This window comes from Protopterus annectens, chromosome 6.part0 (assembly GCF_019279795.1).
Source record: "Protopterus annectens isolate FY-2018-M chromosome 6.part0, PAN1.0, whole genome shotgun sequence".
NCBI lineage: Eukaryota > Metazoa > Chordata > Ceratodontiformes > Protopteridae > Protopterus > Protopterus annectens.
The window spans coordinates 1,564,828,487-1,564,846,617 of NC_056737.1; the positions used below are offsets into that span (position 1 = coordinate 1,564,828,487).

At 38.9% G+C, this 18,131-nt stretch overlaps 1 protein-coding gene across 1 annotated transcript in view; it reads right to left on the bottom strand.

The window, feature by feature from the left end:
* SLC12A8 (solute carrier family 12 member 8) overlaps window positions 1-18,131 on the bottom strand; it is a 1,470,733-nt gene that overhangs the window by 375,710 nt on the left and 1,076,892 nt on the right. The window lies entirely within an intron of this gene.

An 18,131-nucleotide genomic window follows, 5' to 3' on the forward strand; every position in this document is an offset into this window, starting at 1 on the left:
ATATTTCATTACCCTGATGGTCTTATTACTGCAAACCTGACAATTCATATTCATCCTTTTTCAAATTAAACTTCATTTTGACATTTTTGTTGTTGACCATCTGTTTCCTAATATCAAATTTGCACATTTTTTCAAATAAGGAAATCTGTGAATTCATGGGGGGGAGGGGCTAGACTGATGAAAATGTTTTCTATCTGGGGGTTGGGTATTTCTGATTCACAGGCTTAAATTTCATTTTCTAGTATACAATTTTAAATCAATAAGGAGGCTGACCATGTTAGCTCTTCTTCTAGTGATGAAATTCAGACCTTTCTCAAATAAATTTGCGTGCTTTCTTTCAACATTGACATCACTATAACTGTGCATCAAAAAATCACTACTTTCATTCTGCACAATAATTGGATCAGTTAATCCGCATATTGATGATGAATATGACCCCTTCTCACCTTCCTTTGGTTTGCATAATTCAATTCCCTTCCAGGAGCACTCTGGCAAATAACCAAGGGGGTACTGTACCAAATACCTTGGCTAGGTCCAGGTAGGCAGTTTGCATTGTTTTCTCCTCCCTCTTCAAGATAAATCTTCATGAGTGGATGGGTAACAGAAAGTTCACTCCAGGGATCATTCCAGTTGCCCTAGTGTATAGGGGCACTGTGAACTAACATCGGGTGGCATGGTGCCTGGGCACTTTTTTGGGGCTAGGCTTGTAAAGGCTCCAGGGGATTAGCCTAGTACACACCTATGAGCCATTGCCTTGGTGACCTTCTGAAAGAAGTCCACCAGGTTAGTAGGTATGACCTTCCCTTTACAAAGCCACAACGGTCCGGTGTCTAAAGGTTGCCTATGCCTTTGTTGATCATTTCCATGATAATTCATTCCATGGTTTTGCAGATTAGACTAGTCAGACAAATAGATCTGTAGTTTCTGGGGTCGGTTTATGGACCACCCTTCTGAAGTGGGATAACAGTTGTAGTCTTCCATTCTCATGGTACCAAGCCACTTTTGAGGCTGTAATTGAAAAGAGACTCAAATGGCACTGATAGGTCATGTTTCCTATTTAGCAGGCATACTGGCATATTGTCAGGACCCACTGATGCTGTGCTTCTGGCATTAGTGAGCATCACCAGGACCTTCTCCCTGTTATGAGTTGGGGGTTATGCTAGTAGGTATTTCATGGGAGAGGTAGGGGGAAGTGGGGGGTGAGGTCTGAGCTGTATTTATCAGCCATAAAATTTGCAGTATTGTTGTGCTCAGTGAAGGTGGAGTCGTTTACCACCAGTTCAGCGCACTGATGTGTGAAGCCTTTGACATTTTGGACATAGCTGTAGAAGGCTTTGTGGTTGTCTTTAGCTTGTCAGGCCACCTTGACCTCGAAATTGGCCTTGTTGGAATTAATTAGTCCTCTTAGTTTCCTGTTTAGTTTAATTAGAGAGCTCCTATGTTTATGGAAGTTGTTCTTCCTGATTTTAGCCATGACTTTCTTCCTTTTGTTATACACCCTTATTAAGGTTAAGATTCCACCAGTGTGGTTTGTTTTTAGAGTTTGTTTTGGACATACTTCCAGCAGGAACAGCAGCCTCTAATCAGCCATTCACATTGTTGTGCAGGGTCTCTGTGAGCAATTCTGCAAAAATTGCTGTGAACTTGGGGTTGGGAACGGGCACTGAAAAACTATTACTTAATAGGATGTAGTTTGCTTTGCAATATTTCCTAACTGTTACTGAGTCTGCTGGGGTTACTGAGTTGATTTTTATTTTGAAGGAGACAGATTTGTGGTCCAACCTCACTAGTGAGGACGTGACACTGGTGACAGAGTGCAACACTATTTTTCATCGGTCAAGGACAGAACAGGATTAACTCAGGGCCCCGTCAGAATGTGTCAACAGTGTCAAGCAATGGGAGCTCTGGGAAAATAAGCAGGAGAAAATTTGTTATAAGTGAAGTTTACTCAAGTGCAGTATTGGCTTGTGGGTGGGCACTTGGTATTACAGGTATATGGAAAACAATGGGTGGTGGGAAAGTATAATGTAGAAACAATGATAAAATCTTCCAGAACATTCAAGTTGAGAGAGTATCATCAAAGAGCACAGACGTTTAAAACAGGAGAGGACTAGCAGTGGCCTGCAGGCTGCCTGCTGAAACAGGAATGGCACCCACTAAAGGCAACATTCATAACAGGTAGAGTATGCAGCAGAAGCATCCGCGATTCCACTTTGTAAAAGTATATGAAGATAAGCAAGAAGAATGGAAAAAAAGCAACTGACCTAACTGACTTTAGTCAAGCCAAATATGCATCTTTCTCACACACAGTTGTCATAGTACGAGGTTTCAACAGACTTGATGCATAATTTACCAAGATAGTGTTACTTGGAAGTCCTATTTACATCTCTGGAGAAAGCAGGATGGTTAGGTGATGCATCTTTCACTGACTGGCAATTTATCAGAACCTACTGCTTCATAATGGAAACAATGAAGTAAGAGAAAGCAGTAAAAATCCTGAAGTTAGCATACATTTTCCTTCTGTAAGGTGTGCTAACTGTTAGAGTTTGGAGAGACTGATCTGAGGGAGTCCAGATGAACTGAGACATAAGTTAATAAGAAGAGACTGTTTAAAGCTCAACTGTCGTCTGAGGCAACAGTATCATACATAGTAAGGATTACATGTGTATATGTATGTGTGCGCGTATGTGTTTGTATATGTGTGTGTGTGTATATATATATATATATATATATATATATATATATATATAGTGGATATAAGAAGTGTACATACCCCTGTTAAAATGCCAGGTTTTTGTGATATAAAAAAATGAGACCGCAATAAATCATTTCAAAACGTTTCCCATCTTTAATGTGACCTACAACCTGTACAATTCAATTGAAAAACAAAAAAATCCATTAGGGGAAAAAAAAAAAAACGTACAATAAGCTGGTTGTATAAGTGTGCACACCCTTAAACTAATACTTTGTTGAAGCACCTTTTGATTTAATTACAGCATTCAGTCTTCTTGGGTAGTAGTCTATCAGCATGGCACATCTTGACTTGGCAATATCTGCCCACTCTAGCACTCCAAATCTGTCAGATTGCAAGGGCAACTCTTGTGTACAGCCCTCTTCAGGTCACCCCACAGATTTTCTATTGAACTTAGGTCTGGGCTCTGGCTGGGCCTTTCAAAAATTTAAATTTTCTTCTGGTGAAGCCATTCTTTTGTTGATTTGGATGTACGCTTGGGGTCTTTGATGTGTGAAAGGTGAAATTCCTCTTCATCTTCAGCTTTCTAAAAGACACCTGAAAGTTTTGGGCCAAAAGTGACTGGTATTTGGAACTGTTCATAATTCCCCTCCACCTTGACTACAGCTCCAGTTCTAGCTGAAGAAAAGCAACCTCAAAACATGATACTGCCACCGCCATGCTTCACCGTGAGGATGGTGTTCTTTTGGTGATGAAAAGTGTTGTTTTTGCACCAAACATACCTTTTGGAATTGTAGACAAAAAGTTCAACTTTGGTCTCATCAGACCATAACACATTTTTCCACCTGCTTTTAGGAGACTTGATGTATTGGTCTTCAAATTTGAACTGGGCCTGGATGTTTTTGTGTCTAAGAAAACGCTTCCATCTTGCAAACCTACCCCATAGTCCAGACATATGGAGAATAAGGGAGATTGTTGTCACATATAGTACACAACCAGTACTTGGCAGAAATTCATGCAGCTCCTTAAGTGTTGCTGTAGGTCTCTTGGCAGCCTCCCTGACTAGTTTTCATCTTGTCTTTTCATCACTTTTGGAGGGACATCCAAGTCTTTGCAACTTCACTGTTGTCCCATTTTTTCTCCACTTTTTGATGACTGTCTCCACTTTGTTTCATGGTATTTCCAATGCTGTGGAAATTTTTTTGTACCCTTCTCCTGACTGATACCTTTCAACAATGTCATCCCTTTGATGCTTTGTAAGCTCTATGCAAACCATGTCTTTTACTGTAGCAGGCAACTGAGTAAATGTCAGGAAAATTCTACAAGGACAGCTGTACTTTATTTGTGGTTAATCAGGGTCTCTTTAATTGATGGCAGGTGTGTACCCAAGAAGACCGGATGCTGTAATTAAATCAAAAGGTGCTTCAACAAAATATTAGTTTAAGGGTGTGCAGACTTATGCAACCAGCTTATTTTCCTTTTTTTTATTTTTTATATTTTTCACTTAACAGATTTGTTTGTTTTCAATTGAATTGTATAGGTTATAGGTCACACTGGAGATGGGAAAAGTTTTGAAATACTTTATTGTGGTCTAATTTTTTTTATATGACAAAAACCTGGCATTTTAACAGGGTGTGTACACTTTTTAAATCCACTGTATATATATATATATATATATATATATATATATATATATATATATGGGTTTACGTCTACCCATCAAAAAAACACTTTATCGAATTTCAGATAGGAGTCCACTTTATCAAAAGTGCATTTAAACAAACACTCACTTTCGTGAATAACAGTTCAGTGAAGAGAGGTTGCCAGTTCCAGATCCTGTGGTGGTGCAGATGTGTTGTTTCTTAAGTGGTGTATTGGAGTGGAACCTTTAATGTTTAGATAGCTAGCTGTTATAGATCGTGGTACAGTGAGGATAAGGGAATATTCCCTTTTCTCCACTGTAATGTGATCTCTGAGTTAGTATATATAAGTAGCGGGGTTGTGGGGGGTGCAGTTTGGTGAAGTGTTTTTCATGGAAGTGCGTTTTTGTTTAAATGCACTTTCGCTAACATGGACTCATCTATCTGGGATTCGGTAAAGTGTATTTTTGATGGTTAGTAGTAGACCCATATAGAGGGGTGTGTGTGTGTGTGTGTGTGTGTATGTATATATATATATATATATATATATATATATATATATATATATATATATATATATATATATATATACACACACACACATATATATATATATATATATATATATATATATATATATATATATATGGGTCCACTTTGGAATTTTGAAATTCCACAATACCGACATTCTAAATACCGACACTCAGAACCTCGGAACTGTGAAATCTCGAAACCGGTAAGTGGAGATCACCATACAGTGCAGAACGGGAACATTACCATTCTCTTCATTGTAGTGCGATCTCTGAGTTAGTTGCAGGGGGTGTGCGGGGTGCAGGGGGGCTTGCCCCCCTACAAAATCATCGTTTTTGATGTATTCTTGATTTTGTTTATTTTGAGATTTCACAATCTTGATGTTCTGAGCAACGATATTTACATTGGGATTGTGAAATTTTGAAATTCCATAGTGGACCCATATATATATATATATATATATATATATATATATATATATATATATATATATATATATATATATATGTGTGTGTGTGTGTGTGTGTGTTAGAAAAATATGTATTAATGTGTGTATGCTTACTGCCAAATTAATAATCAAGTATTTCAATACGCTTCTCATTCTATTTTTCATGTACTGTGTTTTATACAAATTGAGTTTCATATGAGACTGAAAAAGATGCTTTTTTGAAGACTGCAGTATGCTTTCTGAAACTTGCAAGTTGCCCTCTGACCTAGTAACCGCTAGCACAGCAATATTCTTGTTTATGCCTTGTGGAAATGTACTTGAGAAGCAGGTGTTTATCTGCTAGGTCAGAAGTGAATGAATGAACAATGCTTTATGTTATAAATGTGATGATTTCAGACAAACAGCTCTGTCCAGAGGATGGGAACCTCTGCAGCTGTAGTAATTTAGAGATAAAGTAGACAAAGGATTATTAGTGAAATGAACTGCTAGCATTGTGCTTGATTTAGCCGTAGTATCTTGAATGTAACATAACATGTATCTAACTGAGAGTAACCAAGGCCGTGTTGTTTTCCTCAGGAAGTTTCACATAAAAATTGATAAATCAGCAGAAATTCATGGGAAAGATGGTCAGCAGATGATGATGAAAAAGGTGGTAATCTGTTACGTCAGCATGGTAGGACAAGATTAATTTGAGAATGTATAAAAATGAAAGTATTTCCTGTTTCTGGTTAGACAAAATCTGTATTAGCACGTTTTTGTCTCCTTGCTGCAAGATTAAAGTGCCTTAACCTGAACCTACCGTGTTTTGATAATTTTTAAAGTATATTTTTCCTTTGACAGATTGGTCCTTCGGACCGGAAATGTATCTCTCAACCTAGGCCTAGGTCAGAATTGGGCCCGGTGGCATGCATCCGTAAGGAGAAGAGGCCAAATCAGCTCTTCTGCTTTGAAAGACCTCCGACTGAATTGTCGTTCGAAAGAGGCCAGCCACTGTTTCTGATCTGGGATTGGAGAACGAGTCAACGATCCGGTGGATCAACTCACGGAGGGTCAGGTAAGGAGGAATTACCTTATTTCTGTTTTAAGATCGGGGACTAAGAACAGAACTGTTTTTTTTGTCAGGTAGATTTGCATGTGCAGATCAGGGACAGAAAAAGGAGTTACTGTTTTTATCATAGATCAGGGAAACAGAATAGGTAGGCGGTTATTCTAGATAAACTGTGAGAAGGTATAGACTTGTGGTACCACGTGATAGAAAGGGTTACATAACAATTTATAGCTTAGCTAAGACAGCAATGGGAAATCAGTGCACAAAAAGTTCCTGAGACACGCCCCTAACTGAAGACGTGAAGTATATGCAATTACAGAGTGCCGCTAATGTTAAGTATTACACCAAATGGGTTGATAAGTATAAATTCAAGGGTAATTTAGATAAACTTGCACTTATGAAACTTGTTAAACAGCTAAAAATAGACGTGAAAGGTCAACTAAAAAAGCAAAGACAATTAGGAGTCCCCCAGGCACATAGGTGGCTTGAGGAAGCAAATCGCAGGGAGCAGAGAATTAAAAATTTAAAGACAATGTTTTTAGACAAAGAAGACAATAACTTGGTAATAGCAACAGCCCCTCCTTCGCCCCCTCCGCTTCCGTTACCAGAATATGAAGCGAGTGGACGAGCTGATCCACCTCCGCTATATCCAGCTGTCCCTGCAAAAGCACAACCGTTTGTCAGGGATCCTATCGAGACTAGGTCTCGAACACGCGACTTGAGGAGGGAGATTGAATTAAATGAATTAAACAGAAAATCACAGGCTATGAGTGAAGAGGAGATATGTCCATTCATAGAAGTACCGAATCCTCAGGCAGGACAGGCAGGACAGGATCCGACTCTTTTAGTTTATAGACCGTGGACACCGGAAGATATCCGGAAAGCCACGGAGGGAATTCCCCACCCAAAAGTGAATTTTAGAAAATTTTTAGAAGACTTACAGGGTATGAGATTAAGTTACCATTTAAATGGAGAGGAAGTAGAAAAAGTAGTTAGACAAATTGTGGGTCCAGATTGGCACATGATCAGTGGTGACTGGAATCCTCGTGACGCACAACTTAGACCACTCCCACATACTAATGCAGAACTGGATGGCAGAGTGAAAGGTCTGACAGACTGAATCTCTGAAAAGTGGAAGCCTAGGGCTGATTGGACTTGCATTAATCAATGCATTCAACAGGAAGGTGAAACAGTTGATAGATATTATGCTAGACTGTTAGAGTGTTTTAATAATCACTGCGGAATGCAGATACCAGAAAAACAGACACAAGATTCCTCATATGAACAACAGTTAAAGAATGCATTCTTGAAGGGTAGTATAACTCCCATCAGCAGCTTTATTACAAATCATATGGTAGATCATCGAACAAGTAGACTACAGCCATTACTTGAATATGCTAGACATGCAGAAAGACATTTTAATAGTAAAAAGAAAAAGAAAACTCAAGTATTTTTGGCAGAAGATGGGTCAGAAGTATTTGTAGTACAAACTGGGAAAAAGGGCAAGAAAAATACCCAGGGAAATAAACAATCTGACAAACGATCAGAAGATTTCGAAGAAAGAAAGAAAAAGGGTGAATGTTTTAAGTGCGGGAAAAAAGGACATTTAGCAAGGGATTGCAGGCTAAACAAGAAGGCGACTACAGAAAATAAGGAGGATGAGGAATGACTATATGATAGTCAGGAATCATTGGAAGAGAGTAAGCAGGGAAAAGTAAGTGCAAATATGATATCAGGAGTAGAGGATGTGACATAAGGAGTAGAGGATGTATATGAATTCACAGACATAGAAGAAGATGAAATTTTAGACCTAGCTCTTTTGAGCTTAGAGCTTTACTTAGCTGACACAAAACCAGAAGTGATGCTTCTGGTAGAGGGGGGGGTAAGTTAAATTTTTGTGTGACTCAGGGGCTTCACGGACCCTGATACACCCTTCCAAGTTACCGGAAGATACAGAATCACCAGACTATATATTAGTGAAAGCAGCCAATGGACAGCTGTATCGGGAGCCACTCTCCCATGACATAACAATAACGGACCCCGTTTCAGGAATGACCCAGAAAAGTAAAATTGTAGTTTCTGCAAAATGCCCAGTAAATCTTTTGGGTAGAGATTTGATGCAGATATTTGGCATAGCCATAGTTCCAACCATGCAGGGTATGGAAGCACAGCGACAAATGGATACTTTTGTAGTGCAACCGGAGGGTGAAACATATTATTGGTACAGCCAGGACTTAGTTACAACTGGTCCAGGGGCAGTAACCGAAGAACTGATGAACATAGCCATCAGCAAGTCCCCCTCCCTCGACATTGACAAACAGCATTTGTTGCATTGTACTCTATATTACTGTAATAGACCAGGACCTGATAAAGATTATGAACGAGAATTATTTCAGAACCATGCAAACAGGCTAGTATTGCGAAATTTGTACTGGGATGCAGAGGGGAACAGTGTAGCAAGCTGTTCATTGCCCCAGGAATTTTTAGCACTTTACAAATCTAATCGACTGCCACATGTTAGTTTAACTAAGAACAAAACTTTGAAGTGGGCAGACTTAGGTGAAAAAGTCACAAGGTGGGAAAAGCAGACAGAATTAGAGCTCTCCGAACAAGGAGTACAGAAACAGAAATTGAATTGGATAACACAGACACACCCAGCTGTACACTCACAGGCTAGTGAGAATAGCTGAATATTACTCTTATTGGAAGAAGAGGAAAAAGCCTTGCAGGACATACCAGATATTCTCTGGTCAGCAGGGAAATCAGATGTAGGACTTATACAAACAGCAGGACCAGTTCCCATAATGCCAAAGTCAGCATTTAGACCCCAGAAAAGACAGTATCCCGTGAGAAAGGATGCAGAGGTAGGAATTAAGCCTATCATAGCAGCCTTACTTAAGGAAGGAGTCTTAATAGAATCTCCTGATTCACCATGTAATACACCCTTATTTCCTGTCAGGAAAGCAAACGGGGAATGGCGTATGGTCCAAGATTTACAAGCTGTAAACAGTGCAGTTATACCCAGGGCACCAATGGTGCCAGATCCACACACCTTACTGAATGATTTAAAGCCAGAGCAAAAATATTTTTCAGTGGTAGACATTAGTAATGCATTTTTCTGGATACCGATACACCCTGACAGCCAATATTGGTTTGCATTTACATTTCAGGGAAAGCGGTACACATATACAAGATTACCACAGGGATATTGTGAAAGTCCAACAATATTTGCACAGGAAATGGCAAGCAACCTGGCGGGATTTATCCCACTGAAAGGTAGTCAGATTTTACTTTATGTAGATGACATTCTGCTGGCAGCCCCCACCCAGCAAGAATGCAAAGAGGATACGATAACTTTATTACAATTTCTAGCTACTCAAGGTCACAAAGTAAACAAAGATGAGCTACAGCTTTGGAGAAAACAAGTTAAGTACTTGGGATACGTAATATCCAAAGAAGGTAGAATATTAGATGAAGATAGAAAAACAGTAATTTTACAAGCACCTAGACCAACCACCAAGAAGGAAATGATGTCCTTCCTGGGAACTACTAATTTCTGTCGGAGTTGGATACCGAACTATGCTTTGGAATCTGCTCCACTGGCCGATTTAATATTTAAAAAGCCGATGGCAGCACAGGATTTATTACAATGGACACCTGAAGCAGAAGCAGCTTTCTGTAAGCTGAAACAACTGATAGCATCATCTTTAGTTTTAGGATTACCAAACTATCACAAGCAGTTTATTCAAACTGTAGATTGTAAGCAAGGTTATATGACATCAGTATTGACACAGCAACATGGGGACAAACAACGCCCCATAACTTACTATTCATCACAGTTAGACCCAGTGGCGTGATCCCTGCCCCACTGTGTACAAGCAGTAGTTGCAGCTGCAATGGCAGTGCAGGCTTCGGCCTCAGTAGTGCTATTCCACCCTCTCACGTTGAGAGTGCCTCATGCAGTCGCAATTATTTTACTGCAAGAAAAAGTAGCATATCTTTCTCCAGCTAGGCATCTTTCCTGTATGACCATAGTGTTGAGCCAACCTCATATGACAATTGAACGATGCACAACTTTGAATCCGTCAACTTTGCTTCCAACCCCTGCAGATGGCAAACCACACTGCTGCCTGCAGGAGATTGAGCAAAAGACATTACCTAGACAAGACCTTACGGATGCTCCCTTGGATGATGCCGAGGTGACATACTATGTGGACGGCTCATGCAGGAGGGGTCCTACAGGACAGAACCTAGTGGGGTATGCAGTTGTTTCTGATACTGAAACTTTGGAGGCAAAATCTTTACCACACAACTTATCTGCAGAAGCGGCAGAATTGATTGCCTTGACAAGGGAATGTACCTTAGCGAAAGGTAAGAAAGTGAACATTTATACTGACAGTCAGTATGCTTTTTCTACTGTACATGTTTTTGTGCAACAGTGGAAAAATAGAGGAATGATAACATCTACTGGTAAACCGATCAATCATGCGCAATTTATTTTAGACTTGTTAGATTCAATTCAGTTTCCTAAAAAAGTAGCTATTTGCAAATGCGTAGCTCATACAAAACAACAGGACAGGATTTCAAAAGGTAATACACGGGCTGATACAGCTGCGAAGCAGGCAGCTTCAGCCACAGAAACTTTTCTTTTGAGTGAGGAATTACAACCCTCAGAGGCTTTATATTTAGAAATGTTAAAAACAATGCAGACACTTACTACAAATATTGAAAAACATAAGTGGATAAAATGAGGAGCAATCCTCAAAAAGGGACTGTACATCTCCAAGAAAAAGAAACCAATTTTGCCATCTAATTTGTTTAGATATGCAGCATTGTTGAGCCATGGGCAGAGCCATGTCTCAACAGGGGGGATGGTACAGTTAGTGAATTGAGTATTTACAACCTATGGATTTACCAATTATACCAAAAATATTTGTGCAGCATGCCATGTTTGTAACAAGCATCATGCACAAGGGGCGTTGAAGCCTAAGCAAGGGAATTTTCCTACACCACCATATCCGTTCCATACTATTTGTATGGATTTCATAGAATTGAATAAATGTGAAAATAAGAAGTATTGCCTTGTTATTATAGACATGTTTTCCAAATGGGTAGAAGCGTTTCCAACTAAAAATCCAGATGCAGCTACTGTTGCAAAGGTCCTTGTTAAAGAAATTATACCCAGATTTGGTATACCAGAAAAGAGTTATAGTGATAACGGGACACATTTTGTGAACCAAACGATTCAGCAACTTAGTCGCTATTTTGGGATATCATTAAAGAACCACTGCGCTTATCACCCCCAGTCTGCAGGGTTAGTAGAGAGGCATAATGGGGTGTTGAAGAACAAACTTAGGAAGTTGATAGCAGAGACACAGAAAAACTGGGTGCACTGTTTGCCTTTAGCACTGTTGAGTATGAGAACTGTTCCAAATGCGAAGGGATTAACTCCTTTTGAAACTTTGTTTGGGAGGGCATATTATGCACCTCAGTGGAAACCTCTCATGTCTACAGAGCAGGAGGCTGACGGTTCACTTGCAGGGTATATGAGGCGATTTTTGAATAACAAACTTTTGCAGTTAAATTCTGTTTCAGATAAAGAGCAACCAAAATCGGAAGCACCAGTAGCCCCAGGCACTTGGGTCTGGGTGAAGATTGTGAAGCGAAAGAATTGGAGTTCTCCAAAGTGGGAAGGTCCATACCAAGTACTACTGTCGACACCCACTGCAGTCAAGATCACAGAGCGAGCTTCCTGGATTCATTTGATGCACTGTAAACTGGTTAAAAACTTTGAACTGGACAAAAACTTTGTTACTGTTGCACAACAAGAACAAAATGGCCAGGTACAGAGTGAGTAGAGACATTGAGCAACCTCAGAAAACTTGTATGATCGTTTTTATTGCAATATTAATCACACTGTTCTTTTTGTTGTGGTCACTCCTTTTTCCTGCCACAAAGGTTGAACTGATTAGACGTAATGAACCAAACATAGACTGGCATCCGAACTTTAACACTTATCAGGCAATTACACGTGTGTACGCAGAGACTTTTAATGTTTTGAACTGCTGGGTCTATACGGCCATACCAACAGCATACGGGGGTTTATTAATGACTGCTATCCCCCTAGGGGTCAATGAGACCTGGGAAAATCTGTTTTTTGACACAGTTGCTATTAAAGCACATGATAAAGTAGCACTGTATTTGCCTGTGACACAGAAAGGAATTGTATGTTTCTATAAAAATTATACCATCCAAGTGGGATGGAGCAAGTGTAATGTTACAGTACAGTATAAATGTTATAGAAAACCAAATGATTTGAGTGGATCTTGTAGTACAGATTATGACTCATTTTTGAAATCTATGCATAAGACCCTTGATAAGGTACAACGCAATCCTGTACTTTTTAAACAGTTATCTGTAATAGATAAGAAAATGTTTCATGCAGGGCAATCATTTCGTAACAAAGTAATGACTAAGTTAGAAGACTGTTATTTTGTGTGTGGTAAAAAAGCATATAAATGGTTACCTGAGAATTGGTCTGGCAGTTGTTTTTTGGGGTACCTGGTTCCGGCCATCCGACACACTGCAGCTTTGCCTCAGGGAAGTATTCGAAATGCTCGAGACGTAGCCAAAAAGACTGTTAAGAAACCCAAGAATCCAGTGGGATGAATTGAAGCAGGGTGGAAAAACCATCGTGATGTGGGAACCAAACTTGTGCACATGGACTTGAGTGATGCTGTTATATCCTGGGCAGGTATATCACCTATGTACGGCGGAGTTAAATCAATATGGGAGCTGTGAAAACTGTCCAAACTTCTCGAAGTAATGAGTAATGCAACTTTTTCTGCCCTTGAACTGATAACTGATGAACTGAATGCCATGAAAACTGTAGTGCTCCAAAACCGAATGGCTCTTGACTTCACCCTAGTGGCGGGAGGTGGGACTTGCGCTTTAATCAAAGAAGAATGCTGTGCGTTTATTCCTGACCATCAGCATGAGATTAACGATCATCTCGAGGTGATTCAGCAACTGTCAGCCATGACCAAGCCAGGCCCAAACCCTCTGACAGACTTTTTCCAGAATGCCTTTGGGGGGTGGGGCTCCATTTTTATGAACATATTGATTGCTATTGGGGTAGGATTACTCCTAATAGGAGTTTGTATTTGTTGTGGAATCCCCTGCATGAAGAGATTAATTAAAGAATTCATAGATATATCCGTTTCTGAAACTATGTATCAAAGTACTAAATTTGAAGAGCTGCTAGAATGCAAAACACTTTCATAAAAGTTTAAACTGAATGACTTTCTTAACTGCAAATCCTGAATGGAAGAGGTTAGGAAAAGAAACAAGTTGTTTATTCTTTTTTGAAAATAGAATAAAAAAGTATTAACAGGAGGGAAATGTTAGAAAAATATGTATTAATGTGTGTATGCTTAATGCCAAATTAATAATCAAGTATTTCAATACGCTTTTCATTCTATTTTTCATGTACTGTGTTTTATACAAATTGAGTTTCATATGAGACTGAAAAAGATGCTTTTTTGAAGACTGCAGTATGCTTTCTGAAACTTGCAAGTTGCCCTCTGACCTAGTAACTGCTAGCACAGCAATATTCTTGTTTATGCCTTGTGGAAATGTACTTGAGAAGCAGGTGTTTATCTGCTAGGTCAGACGTGAATGAATGAACAATGCTTTATGTTATAAATATGATGATTTCAGACAAACAGCTCTGTCCAGAGGATGGGAACCTCTGCACCTGTAGTAATTTAGAGATAAAGTAGACAAAGGATTATTAGTGAAATGAACTGCTAGCATTGTGCTTGATTTAGCCGTAGTATCTTGAATGTAACATAACATGTATCTAACTTAGAGTAACCAAGGCCGTGTTGTTTTCCTCAGGAAGTTTCACATAAAAAATGATAAATCAGCAGAAATTCATGGGAAAGATGGTCAGCAGATGATGATGAAAAAGGTGGTAATCTGTTACGTCAGCATGGTAGGACAAGATTAATTTGAGAATGTATAAAAATGAAAGTATTTCCTGTTTCTGGTTAGACAAACTCTGTATTAGCACGTTTTTGTCTCCTTGCTGCAAGATTAAAGTGCCTTAACCTGAACCTACTGTGTTTTGATCATTTTTAAAGTATATTTTTCCTTTGACAGTGTGTATATGTGTGTGTGTGTGTGTGTGTGTGTGTGTGTGTGTGTGTGTGTGTGTGTGTGTGTGTGCGCGCGTGTGTGTGGAGAGAAGAAACAGGCAGACATATATAGATACATTTTTATAAAATGAACAAGGAAAATCTGACCAATAAGATTATATCTACATGTGCATCAACTCTGTTCCATGCATGGAAAATAGCTAGTACAGGGTACATACATCTCATAGTCAGTTACAGGTCCATACTCCTTCACATATTTCAAAATACAGCAAACTGCCACCATCCTGAAATGTCATTTGGCAGGAAATAAACTGTCAGACACAGACATACTCTAACAAATAAGTAAATCAATGAAATACAGCACTAAACACCAAAACTCCCCCAAATCAAACACATAACTAAGTCTGCATAAAAGTAATAACAAAAATTAAACAAATCAAAACAGGAAACAGGATTATAACATAAATGAAACACTCTTTGCAGTAAAAAAGCAATAAAAGTCAAATTCAATTACATTACCTGATCGGGAACAGTACAAAATATGAAAAGGTAAAAAATAGTTTCCTGCTGGAAGTGAAAGCATTAATCCCACAAACAAGAAATAAACCAACTCAGGCAGGGGAATACAGGAAGTAAATAAAGTAAACAAAAACAGACCTCATAAGAAACAGAAAGCAGTCACTGTAACCTAGGAGTCTAATAAGAAACATACACACACACACACACGCACACACACACACACAAAATCACAGCAGTAAGACTCTGACACACACTATTTGACCAAAGAGGTAAGTTTAAACACTGAATACACAAAAGTAAAACACTACATGACTACAGATGCATATTGCTACACAACCAAAACACACAAAGACAATCACTTTCTAATTATTACTACTCAATAAAATACAGGCATTAAACATACCATCATCTAAATCAATGTAAGAAAATAATGGGGGTGGAGAAGTATTAGGGCTTACATATATGTTTTTTTTTAGTTCACACGAGTTGCCACCAAAATAATTATCCTTGTGAATATTTTTAGGATGGAAAAAATGTACCATCGGTTTAACCACCTATATTCTGTTGCATATTGTCTACTCAGAAGCGATCACTGCTTAACATACAAGGCCATGTCAACCCCAAAGCTGTTGGACATACTGCACTTAAAGAAATCCCAATCTCTCAGAGACAAGCGTGCCAGGGATCTAAACCTTGTCATCACAATGAACAAAACATGCTGGAGGGTTAGGTTCCTGACCCAGAGACTCCCCAGACTATGGAATAGACTGCCCATACATGTCAAGCAGAGCGCCTCTTTGGACCTCTTCAAAAGGAACCTTGATGATTGGATAGGAGATAGGAAATTCACACTGGGGATCACGTCAGTCGACCTGCTAGACAGGGGTCCAGGGAAGTAAATACTGTGGGAAGAAATAGCCAGGGAATCGTTATGGCGAGGCTTGTATAGGCTCTAGGGCCGATAGCCTAGTACCAACCTATGAACCTATAAACCAGATTAAAAAAGATGGGTGGGGGGCAGTTCTGAATGCATGCAAATGTCTTTCAGTTTGTGGAGTTGCAACTAGAATCATTTGTCTTATGCATAATTTTGAGACTGTTACCTGGAAAACAGTATATGTGTTTATAAAGCACTATACTACTATGTAAGTTTCCTTATTTGGACTCATTCACCTTCCAGAATTCAACTGGATCGTATTATGCAGTGATAACTCCTGTTTATAAACTGGAATGTGCAACTGAGGGGGTAGGGTGCTAGATCAGGGACTGGCAACATTTGTTACATGAGCCACCCATGGCTATGGAATACCACAAAAGATACAGACAGTATAGCAGTTCTGGTCCCTTTTGTAATATATGCCTCACAAGGTCTTCCTGCTTTAACAATTGCATTTCTTGGAAATTAATAAAGGCCACCTCAGTATTTATTTGATGAGGAATAAAAAGGGTAGCCTGGAATATAATTACACTTCCAATGACTGCTGGGGGGTAGGGGGTTCCAGGTCCTCGGTTTAGTATGACAGCAAGGTTAAAAGTTTTAATGCGGTTGATATACAAAGAATACGAAGCTGGGTGGAAATAAGCTTTACTTTTAAAGTATGAAGGGGAAAATCATTTATGAGAAAGAAGGATATCAAAGGAATAAAATAAGAGCTAGGGATTAAATGATACAGATTAAGGAGTCTATAATATGTCAGAGAAACATCATTACAGCGAACACTGTTTCGCCGACACATATAGACCGAAATCTTAAAAGAGCAAAACCCCAGTTCACCAATTTTTTTTTTCCCATGGTGAACCAACAAAACACAACATACCATACCCCCCTAACTAAATATACCAACTCCGACTTTGCACTACAAACTGGTAAAGGGCAATGTCACGGCTCAGGCCAAGCAATTTCTTTCCCTGGGAAAGAAATTGCTGACCTGAGCATTCATGGGTTTGTGGATACACACTAGCAAGTCATAACAGATTTTAATAGATTTCCAAACTTGCTGTACTGGAAACAATTGAAACAGGGAATGGAAATTGTGGAGGAAAAAGTGATTTGTACATAAATATTTGATTAGTTGTTGAAATATTTAAGAAAACTGAACATATGTACTGTAAAGGGAAATGATTAGCTGTTACAATTGTGTCAGCACTATCAGGATCAAAACCACATGGATTCTAACTTTTAGTTTCACTGAGACTGACTGGCCCCAAAGGTACTGGAGAAGTTGGACAGGAAAACAAGAAAAATTCTTCATGCTTGTCAAATAAGATATAAACATCACTGTATACCAAGATTATATAGTTCACGCTCTGAAGGAGGTATGGGCCGGCCTCCTTGAAATTGATTACATGTATAGCTCTGCAGTTGTGGGACTACATATATATATATATATATATATATATATATATATATATATATATATATATATATATACTCTGACCTCATCATAGTGAAAGTTATAAAACATGAGGACAGGAAGTCTAAGATGACCGCTCTGCTTAGTTTAGCAGAAGCATTCCAGTGTCAAGTGGGAATGGAAATTAAACCAGAAGTACACAAAAAAAGAGACAGCAACTAGTGTGCCAAAAAACAAAAGGAAGAATATAAAGAGAAGGATAAGATGAGAAGAAAAGAAATGTGTAAAAGCTATAGGTAAAGTAGGAAATATAGAGATGTCCTATCTCATGTGGCTCAGGATTTGATGCAGGAATGGTTAATGTGAGGTGACTTGAAACCAAAAGATGAAACGTTAATAATGGCAGCCCGGAATAGTGGACTATATACACATTGGTTTGCAAAGTCCATTGAACATGTACAAGAAATGGATGAATGCAGATTCTATAAAAAGACCTGGAAATAGTTGTCCACCTTCTTGCTTGGTGTGATACACTCATGGCAAAGGACTTGTACACTGAAAGGCACAATAATGTGGCAAAACTGTTGCATTGGGGATTATGCAAACACTAAAATATAGAAGTATCTGAGAAGCATTAGAAACATAGGTTCATAATAGGCTATCTGCCCTAGGGCATTTATAAGTACAGCCAGAATGTGTTTGGCTTTCGCCACCCATTTTAAATTTATTTTGCTATGCCC